The sequence below is a fragment of the Camellia sinensis genome, chromosome 2 (genome assembly GCF_055761805.1).
Source record: "Camellia sinensis isolate YWXY chromosome 2, ASM5576180v1, whole genome shotgun sequence".
In the NCBI taxonomy this organism is placed as follows: Eukaryota; Viridiplantae; Streptophyta; class Magnoliopsida; order Ericales; family Theaceae; genus Camellia; species Camellia sinensis.
The window spans coordinates 179,996,681-180,007,926 of NC_138962.1; the positions used below are offsets into that span (position 1 = coordinate 179,996,681).

Below are 11,246 nucleotides of genomic sequence, written 5' to 3' on the forward strand. Positions count from 1 at the left end.
TGAATTAACTATAAAGGCTGAATAATCCTAGCAATGAAGGCTAGGTTAAGAGGCTGCTAGGGTTAGGGTTTCTAAACCTGCTCTGATACCATGAAGCTTTGGAAGAGAATAATTCTTCTCGTATGTCTCAAACATAATCTGTACAAGGCTATAAATAAAGTACAATAAGTTGACTTCTAAGAATCTAAATAAGGAAACAACCTAATTCTAGCCAACATAAATGAGTACAACTATACAACCTTTAATAAGGAAAGAATAACAAGCTATTATACAAGCTTTATACACTCTAAGAAGATCCATATTCCAATATACACTATACCCCCCATCCCCCCCCCCCGGGGGTCCCTATTACCAACGATGACTTGGTTCATATTGACCCATTTCCTTCTGATGTTTCTCCAAATGAGTTTGTTTCTAATCTTGAGGTCTCTCCCTTGCCTCTTACTAGCACTCCTGATATTTCGCCAACTACTCCCCCCTTGCTTTTCCAGCTCCCTCTCCAGTTCCAACTTCCCCTACTCTTCTTCTTGTTTATCAGCGCCACAAAGTACTTCCAAGCTCATCTGCTTCTAGCTCTACTGTCCCTCCAACTGTTTCTTTGGATCTCGCACCTCCTGCACATCGCTTTCCAAAGCGAGCCGTCATCCTTCAAATCCGGTAATACATGTTTTTCCTTTTCCTATCAGTCTTTTCTTTCTTGTCTTTATACTTATTTTGAGCCCAGGCCTTACAAGGAAGCCTGTCATGATCCAAATTAGAATGTTGCCATAAATGACGAGTTAACTACTTTGGCTAATACTCAGACTTGGGATTTGATTCCATTACTTGTTGGCAAGAATGTTGTGGGATGTAAATGGATCTATAAGGTCAAGACGCTTTCTGATGGTTCTTTGGAACGGTACAAAGCTCGTTTGGTTGCCCAAGGCTTTTCTCAAGAGTATGGGATTGATTACGATGAGACTTTCGCCCCCGTCGCCAAAATGACTACTGTTCGCACTCTTATCTCTGTTGTTGTTGCCCATCAATGGCCTTTGTTTTAGTTCGATGTCAAAAATGCTTTTCTGAATGGGCATCTTGCTAAATAAGTGTATATGCGGCCTCCACTAGGTCTCTCTCACCCTCCCAGTGTTGTTTGTCGTCTTCGTCGTGCTCTATCTGGTCTCAAGCAGTCTCCTCGTGCTTGGTATAAGCGATGTCACTCTGTTACACTTCAGCTTGGCTTTCGCCCTAGTCATCATGGTTGTGCTCTCTTTGTTTGACACACTTCTATTGGACTTGTTCTCTTTCTCTTATATGTGGATGATATGATCATCATTGGCTCTGATTCTAGTACTATTAAGGAAGTTAAGCGTCAGTTGTTTCAGGAGTTCAAGATGAAGGATTTGGGGTCTCTTCGGTATTTTCTTGGTGTTGAGATTGCTACTTCTCGCACTGGGTATCTTCTCTCTCAAACTAAATATGCCCGTGATATTCTTTCTTGTGCCAATCTCATTGATGACAAAATTGTCGACACTCCTATTGAGTTGCATGCTAAGTTTTCTACTTCTGATGGCATTTCTCTTGAGGATCCCACTTTGTATCGAGAGTTGGTTGGGTGCCTTGTTTATCTCACCGTTACACGTCCAGACATCTCTTATGTTGTGCACATTCTCAGTCAGTTTGTTTCTATTCCTCGTTTCACACACTAGGTTGCCTTACTCCATATTCTGTGCTACCTTCGTGGCACTCTGTTGCAATATATGCTGTTATCTACCTCCTCGGATTTGATTATTCGTGCCTATGCTGATGCTAATTGGGCAGGTGACATCTCTGATCGCAAATCCACTTCTAATCTTTGTGTTTTTCTCGGAGATTCTCTCATATCTTGGAAGAGTAAGAAACAGGCTGTTGTTGCTCGTTCCACCGCTGAGGCTGAGTATCGTGCCATGGCTCATGCTACTTCCAAGATAGTTTGGCTTCAGTGGCTTCTTTCCGATATGGGTGTCTCTCTTTCTGATCCAACTTCGTTGTATTGTGACAATCAGAGTGCTATCCAAATTGCCCATAATTCCATCTTCCATGAATAGACAAAGCATATTGAAATAGATTGTTATTTTGTCGGACAGCATCTTCAGGCCGACACTATTACTCTTCCTTTTGTTCCCTCCTTTCTTCAGTAGGCCGATTTCTTTACGAAGACTCACACTGTTGATCGTTTTCGTTTTCATTTTCTTCTTGGCAAACTTTCGATACTTTCTGCATTCACATCCTCAATTTGAGGGGGGGTGTGAATTAGTATTTTATATTATTCACTACGGGTAGTTTAGGTTATTAGGATTTTATTCTGTTTAGATTATATATTTGTACTCAGCCCTTTCGGTTGATTAATTCGATAATCAATACACAATATTCTTCTTCTATGTTATCAACATCTCCACCAGTGTTTCTCCCTCTAGATACAGGCAACAATTTATCTGTTAAGGCCACCTTTGAGGGTTATCAAGTACACAACGCATGGAAAGAGGTAACAAGGAAGAAGCAAAACAACTTAGCCTTTTGTATGATAAGGTGTTTTCAGGAGTCTCTTCTAAAAACTTCAAGGGTTCTCTTTCTAACCGACTTAAAAAGAACTCCTAAGGCTTGCAAATTGGAGACATTTTTTAACAATGCCATAATGAATTGGTAAGAGATGCAATGATAGAAGTGAAGGCAGGCCGCATTACAAATGAGAAATATCAGTGGGTTTCACCAGGTTACCAAGAAAACAGTTTTCTATGTTGTAATTCATGATTCATCCTAAATCATCATTTTGCCAGTTTCACCATGAATCTAGGCCTACTGCCAAACCATGTTGTTGAGCTATTGTTTCTCTTAGTCATATCCTTGGATTCCAAAAGCACGTGATCTATAAATTTCCACATTCAAGACTGTTAATGTTCAAAAGATTTTTCATGTCCGACAATGGTCACCATCCTTGTCCAAGCCTGCATTGTCTTGTGTTTTCCAAAGCATAGATCAAATTATACCATCTCACCATAATATCCAAAACAAAATTTCAGTCATATTCAGAGTTCAGGCTCCAGAATAACAAGGGCTCTACTTCTATGATACATCTAGGAAGTGCAGAAAATGGCATACAACTTGAAAAAAAAAAAAAAATGAATAATGGTAATCCCTACTAATAAACTTTAAAAGGGCCCAAACATGAAGACTCTCTCTCTCTCTCTCTCTCATGCTAACACACTTCTGAGAGCAGGCCCTCCATCAATATGCAAATACCTAGTAGAACAAAATGGAATAATCAATCTATATAATCTGTGTGAAATGACCATTCAGACTTACAATGGTGAGTAATGATTCTATTTATAATGCATTTTTCCTCATTTGTTAACAAACCAAATATGAGAATGGACATTGTGATGAAATGATCATATTCTATTCTAGTAAACCAAACACTACCTTTACAACTGAAAATAGTTAGAAACTGTTCAGAATTCAAACAAAACGACATAATACATAGATTCAAGATATTCTAGTTTAAATTTCCTTTTCCTTTATTTTCCTCAAGATTCTTGGTAACCAAACAGAGGGAAAGAGAGGAGATCCGAAGGAAATACCTTGCGAAGAACAGAAGCAGCAGCGAGGCAGGCACGTTTCATGGCGGAACTGAGAGCTTTCTCGTTCGGCGGCATGTGAAATCCCACGCCGACGTGCACCGCCACGAAGAACCTAGGATTCTGATCAGGGACATCCTCCTCCTCCCCGCCATGGAATTTTGATGAGGAACGTTTTTGAAGAGGCGTGGAGGGCTGAATTCTGATTTAAATACCGCCAGGCGCTGAAGGTTGCGAAAGAGTGTTTTAGTAGTGTGTTGTTAGCAAGAAGAAAACATATCACTATTGCCAAAGTGATTATGGGACCCACCACAAACCAGTCAATTACCCAACTCTTCCTTTTATAATTTTTTTTTTTCCCGTATATCATTCATTAAAAAAAATAATAATAAATTAATTAAATAATTTGCTTGTCACCAACGGTAACTGATGATTTATATTTAAAAATACAACTAGGGTTTATTTTTTTGGTCATAGTATTTAATATGTTACAATTAGTAGATTGTTTTATTTATTTTATTTTTATAGATGATATACACAAAGGCTACTACAAAATAAATAATTTAAATAACTAAAATAGAGCCTATGATGGATTTCATCAGCCAAACAACACTCTAATCCAAATCTTATACCAAATAAAAACCCAACAATTCGGAATAAGCCTAAACAATAGCCCAAATCCACCCTAGTTGCTCCCTTATAATTTTGTTCATGCCTAGTTTGGTGCTTACTAATATTGTGAGAAAAGGTGATTCATGCAATCAATATATGTCATTTATTTTTATTTATTTATTTGTGTGTGTTTCAATTGAAAAAATCAATTACTTTTATTTTGTGTAAAATGCAATCAAGGCGGGTTTGGTGGCTTAATCCGAGATGAGAAGGGTATTTGGCTTTGTGGATTCTTCGGTAAGCTGGACATGCGTACAAGTCTTGAAGCAGAACTATGAGCAATTTACAGAGGCTTAACAATTGTTTTTGAGAAGGGATACAAAGACCTCATCTTCAATACTAACTCCACCGAGGCCATTGAATTGCTGAAAGTGGAATTTGTGATAACTTTCCCAATGAAGAGCCTGGTAGCAGATGCAAAGTTTCTCATCAGCAAATGCGGTTACATAGAGCAACATGTTTTGAGAAAAGGAAACAAGAGTGCTGATGGGTTGGCCAAAATGGGTGCTAACGAAGATGAGGCCTTGGTAATTATGAAGGACCCAATGGCAAAAGAGAAACATTGACATAGATATCCATTTAAAAAGCATTTGGGTATGAAAATGAAACTGTTCCGTCTTAACTTGCAATATTTAATCAATTTTGTTTTCCATAGTGAGAGGGAGATTTATGATCTGGAGTTGGGCCGAGGTAACGGCCGAGCAGGTTGAGAGCCTAATGGTGCATGGGGCTGAGATGACCGGCGATCCGCCCGTTGACAGGCTGCCAGGAATTGGGCCGGGCAGGAGTTGGGCCAAGCATGTGCCGACCGGACCATAAAGAAGCTGCTCGGAAAGGCAGTGCTCGATTGGACCGAGCTGCTTGATCAGGCAATGGCGGAGCCAGTCAAGTTGAGTGACCGGCGCCCGGAAAGGCGTGGTTAGCCGAGGTAATCATTTGATCGGCAGGAAGGCCGACCACGGGAGGTGCCCCGGGCTAGGCTTTGCCGAGATGCCGCCTAGCCCGGTCCTCATTGGGCTTAGCCAGTGAAGTGCTTGGATACGAAGCACAGCACGGCCGTGGATAGAGAAGCTCGGCTGCCGAGCTCCAGCTGAGAAGGCAGGCAGTTGAGATTAGGTGATGTTCAGCAAGGTTTATGCTGACAGATGGGATAGCAGAAGCCACGTGTCAGAAGATGACTGGGAGTGGATATGGGGCGCAGAGGGTATGTGAGCATGTCTGCGCCCCCCATACGAGAGAGATGAACACTTTGTAAGGAAATTCTTACACTCAAACACTCCTCTCTCTTTCTCTCTCTATCCTAAGGTGTGTGCTAACTTGATCGTCGGAGGGTTTTTCCAGCCACACACCGCCGGGTAGCTCACCGTTATTTGCTCGCAGGTGATCGGACATAAACGGAGCTCGAAAGAAAGGAGTACGGGCTTGCTGGAATATTTGCTCCCCGTACAATTGGCGCCGTCTGTGGGAAGCTTGACAGACAAAACCTTGTCTTCCAGGTTCATCTGATCGCCGTCCATGGCGAACAACGACGAGTTTCCGTTGTCTGCCATAGACGGAGCCACCCCGGAGTTCACCCGAAGGAGAGAAGGCCCTCCCGCCATCCATCCAATGGCGGACTTGGGGACGCCCACCGGAGGACAGTCAGGAGACACGCGGGATAAGCGCGGAAGAAGTCATGGTCATTCACAGAGTCCAGACGGTCACCGGCGAAGGAGAGACTCACACGCCAGACGTCTGGAAAATAAGCTGAGGGACCAAGACGCTGTCATCCGGCGGATGGCGGCGGAGATGGAGGATCTGAAGCGGCATGTCAAAGGGAAAGGTGTAGCTGGAGTGGGAGACCACAGTGAGCGCACCCTATCCCGCCGTTCAGGCAGTCAGAGTCAGCGACGTACTCAGTCCATATCTATTACCAGAAGTTACCAGGTCGGTGATTCCGACGCGCATGCAGAAAAATCTAGCGCGCAAGACAGCACCTACAAACCCTCACGTCCGGTGACGACGTCGAGGTACTCTTACTCCGCTCATTCAGAGGATTTACGAGCGGTTTTAAAGGAGCGGGCCCGCCGGCGCGAAGCTCAGAGAATACCGGCGTTCCAGCGGCTATCCTACGAGGTTCACGCCAGCGAGGAGGTCGGAATGCCTTCACCCCGCCAAGCAGTGCCACTCTTTGAAGATACGGACTTGGCCAGGCTGAGTGCCACTCCTTTTTCCCTGGAAATAGAAACAACACCGCTTCCGGCAGGCTTCCACCAGCCAAAGTTCACGCTCTACGACGGAAAAACCGATCCTTATATGCACGTGAGCCACTTCCGACAGGTTATAGCCGGACATAGGCGAAATGACGGACTTATGTGCTTAATCTTCCCGTCCAGTTTAGGCGAGCTGGGCTTAAAATGGTTCGAGAGGTTGCCGGAAGGGAGCATACAAAGGTGGCATCAGTTGGCCGAGGTGTTTGTTACACGCTTCAAAACCAATACAAAAGCACTAAAGGAAGTCGATCACTTGCTCATTGTCAAGATGGAACCGAGTGACACACTGAAGGTATACAACTCAAGGTACTGGGAAACCTTCAACGAGATATTGGATTGCCCGGTCAACCTCGTAATCACGCAATATAAGCGTGGTCTCCCGGTCGGCCATAGATTGCGGGACTCGCTGACCATGCACCAACCGACCTCCATGGGCCAGCTCATGCAGCGCATCAATGAGCACATCCGAGTAGAGGATGACGCGTCAGCTTCTACTGTGAAGGCAACTCCGGTAGCAACAGACAAGAAGACAGCAGGCAAAGTGCACGCAATTGGCCAAGAGTCAAGCCGCTCAAGTGACCGAGCAGAGGAATCGGACCGTGGCTCGAATCGCAAAAATCGGGGTAGAGGACGTCGGAATGACCGGGATGACTACCCCCGAGATGACGTAGCGGACGCAAACAGAAGGTTGAAGGCAAGAACTGGCATAACCACGGTCTTCAAGATTCCAATCTATCGCATACTTAGTGAAATCCGAGACGAGGAGTATGTCCGGTTTCCTACTAAGTTGGGCGATGGACAAAAGGGCTACAATCCGCGGTATCGTTGTACATTCTACCGGGAGAGAGGCCACCGGACTGAGGATTGTTTGCCTTTGAGGCAACACTTAGAAGAGCTGGTCGCGGCCGGGTACCTAGACCTTTACATTGATGGCGGGGTGAAGCCCAATCAGGCTCTGGTCGATCCCAGGGGACAGGATGACCGAGATGCACCACCACAGGGAGTTATTAATGTCATCCACGGCATCGTGGAACTGGAGCGTGTTTGTGAACTCCGGGGCATGATAAAAAAGGTAGAAAATATGAGGGAAGTTTTGTCGGTACAGTCTGCCATCAAAAGGGGGAAGACTGAAGAAAAAGACGTGATTAGTTTCACCTCAAGGGATCTAGAGCGTATCCAGACGCTGCACAACGATGCCCTAGTAGTAACACTACGCGTCAAAGAATTCGATGTTAGACGAATCTTGATCGATCAGGGAAGCTCGGTCGAGATCATGTATTATGATGCGTTCAAGCAGCTCAAACTCCGGGAGACAGACTTGGCTCCGGCGACTTCGCCACTGGTTGGATTTAACTCACAACCGGAGTGGCCCTTGGGAAAGATTATCCTGCCGGTCAAAGCGGGATCCGTGGTCAAGCAAGTGGAGTTTTGGGTGCTACAAGTGCCTTCGACGTACAACCTTATCCTTGGAAGGGGATGGCTTCACGCTATGCAAGCCGTAGCGTCGACCTACCACCAGGTGATGAGATTCCCCTCAGCTATGGGGGCAATCGAGGAGATTTAGGGCGATCAGGTCATGTTCAAGCAGTACTTCATGGCGGTCAACGGGAGCCGGGCTGCCAAAGGATTCGTTCAAATGATTGAGGGACCGGAGGACCAGGGTGTCTTGGATGATGTGGGCACCAAGGCCGAAGACAAGGCTGTTGAGGAATTGGTTGAGGTGCGAATTGATACAGAACAGCCGGACAAGTTCTTCTTGCTCGGTTCAAGTCTCACGGCCATAGAGAGGACCGAGATGGTTGAGTTTTTGATGGCCAACATCGAAGTCTTCGCGTGGTCGCCTTACGACATGCCTGGCCTCGACCCAAGTTTTATGTGCCATCACCTCAATGTCTTCCCTGGAGCAAAGCTAGTCATCCAGCGAACAAGGAGATCGACACTGCATCACGCCGAGGTAGTTGCAGAGGAGGTGAAGAACCTGCTTGAGGCACGAGCAATTCAGGAAGTGCACTACCCTCGGTGGATTTCTAACACAGTAGTGGTGCCGAAGAAGAATGGAAAGTGGCGAGTTTGTGTCGACTATAAGATAGTCAACCGAGCTTGTCCCAAAGATAGTTTCCCTTTGCCGCGAATTGACCAGCTCGTGGACTTGACGGCTGGACATAATAGGCTCAGTTTCTTGGATGCCTACCGCGGCTACCACCAGATCGCCATGCATGGGCCTGACCGAGAGATCACCTCTTTCACGACTCCAAGGGGACTCTTCTGCTACCGAGTCATGCCTTTTGGTTTGAAGAACGCCGGGGCAACCTTTCAGAGGATGGTGACCAAAATGTTTGCTCCTTTGCTTGGCCGGACAATGGAGGCTTACATCGATGATATGGTGGTAAAGAGTCGACATGAGGCAAACCATTTGTCCGACTTAGCCTAGATGTTTGCCATTCTAAAGAAGCACAAGCTGCGCTTGAATGCGTCGAAGTGTGCCTTCGGCGTGGGATCCGGAAAATTTTTGGGGTTCCTAGTCACGAACCGAGGCATCGAAGCAGACCCTACTCAGATCAGAGCCGTGCAAGAGTTGAAACAGCCCAGCTCGGCTAAGGACATGCAGCATCTGGCCAGGATGGCCGCCGCGCTTAATCGGTTTATAAGCCGGTCATCAGATCGCTGCCGCCCTTTCTTTCAAGCATTGAAGTCAAAGTTCTCGTGGGACGAAGAGTGTGACCGAGCTTTGGCTAAGCTCAAGGAATATCTGTCTACTCCGCCACTGTTGGTTACACCAAAGCCGGGTGAGGAACTTTATCTTTACCTTGCCGTCTCCCAGCATGCGGTCAGTGCGGTGCTAGTCCGCGCTAAAGGAATCAAGCACTTCCCAATCTTTTATGTCAGCAAAACTTTGCTACCGGCAGAGTCGAGATACTTGCCGTTGGAGAAGCTTGCTTTGGCATTAATGATGGCCTCAAGAAAATTGGCGCACTATTTCCATGCACATACCGTCATCGTCTTGACCGAGTTCCCCCTCAAAGCCTTATTCGAACGGGCAGACTTCTCCGGTCGGATTTTTAAGTGGGCGGTCGAGTTGGGATAGTTTGATGTGAAGTTCCAGCCACGCACTGCTATCAAAGCCCAGACTTTGGCCGACTTCGTCGCCGAATTCTCACCTGGCACTCATCCGGTATGCCCGGTCGATATTACCGTGGAAGATGATGAGATGCACGCAAGGCCATCCGAGGTACAACCAGTTGGAGGAGGTAACGACGCGGAGTTTGCGCGCACCATTGAAGCACCCTCAGTTTGCACGGTTTTACCACCCGATGATGCGATGACGGAGTTGAGTATCACCGACCCATCCGCTCTGTCCGGTCCCGCATCACCAAGGGGGGAAGAAATTGAACCACACAGCTCAGAACCTGCGGCCGGCATAACACCGCAACCTGATGATTCGCCTACGGACTTGAGCATTACAGATCAACTTGCTGAGTCCGGTGCCGAATCATCAAGGGGGAAGGAATGGACCCACACAGCTTAGAACCTGCGGCCGGCTTAACACCGCAACCTGATGATTCGCCTACAGACTTGAGCATTACAGATCAACTTGCTGAGTCCGGTGCCGAATCACCAATGGGGACTGAATTGGAACCGGTCAACACAGAACTTGAAACCGCACAGCCGAGCAGTTGTGATCCCATTGCCCTTCGCAACTCTCAGGACCTATCAGACTGCTAAAAGCTTTTTGTGGGGGAAATGTGGAAGCTTTTTGTTGATGGAGCGTCCAACCGTCATGGTGCCGGCCTAGGTATCGTTCTTATCTCCCCGGATGGCCTAACCATGGAACATTCTATCACGCTTGGCTTCCCAGCATGTAACAACGAGGCTGAGTACGAGGCCCTTCTCGCCGGGCTCAAGAGCGCAACTCAAATGAAGGCTGCCGAGCTCCTGGTGTACAGTGATTCCTAGCTTGTGGTTAACCAAGTCTCTGGGATTTACGAAGCAAAGGACGACAGGATGGCGAAGTACTAAGCTCTGGTCAGGGAACATATCAAGCAATTTGAGGCAATCATAGTCCAACAGATTGGCCGTGAAGAAAACAGCCGAGCTGATGAGCTGGCCGGCCTCGCTTCCATGGTAGATAGTACGTCTCCAAACCCCCTGTTAATTGACTTTCTTCCGCGGCCAAGCATTGAAGACGCTGGGCAGACGGATGTACTCTGCGCCGCGCTAGGCCCTTCTTGGATGGACCCCTTGATCTTATTCCTTAGAGACCGGACTCTACCAACTGACAAGAAAGAAGCCCACAAAATCCGAGTGAAATCAGAGCGGTTTTGGCTCTGTCCATCTGGTGCGCTGTATAAGAAGTCCTTCACTGGTCCTTATCTAAAGTGCGTGCACCCGAATAGTGTGGAGGCCTTCTTGTACGAAATTCACGAAGGCATTTGTGGCAGCCACATAGGGGGCAGGTCCTTGGCCTACCGAGCTATTTCGCAGGGATACTGGTGGCCGTGCATGCAGGCCGACGCACAAAAGTACGTCCGCAAGTGCGAAAAATGCCAGAAATTCGCCCATCAGATCCATCAGCCTGCTAGGGAACTTCTTCCCCTCACCAGTCCTTGGCCCTTCGCCATGTGGGGGCTAGATATAGTGGGGCCACTGCCAACAGCACCGGGCAACCGAAAATTCTTTATTGCGGCCACAGATTACTTCACGAAATGGGTTGAAGCTGAACCCTTGGCAA

General features: G+C 46.8%; 1 pseudogene across 1 annotated transcript in view; it reads right to left on the bottom strand.

Annotated features, from left to right (window-relative positions):
• LOC145819271 (putative threonine aspartase) overlaps positions 1–4,695 on the bottom strand; it is a 37,137-nt pseudogene extending 32,442 nt beyond the window's left edge. Inside the window, exons 1-2 of the transcript XR_014360221.1 lie at positions 4,592–4,695; positions 3,597–3,795 (exon numbers count right to left, since the gene is read on the bottom strand). The product of XR_014360221.1 is annotated as a putative threonine aspartase (transcript). The remainder of the gene's footprint in view (positions 1–3,596; positions 3,796–4,591) is intronic.
• Between the last annotated feature and the right edge of the window lie 6,551 nt (positions 4,696–11,246).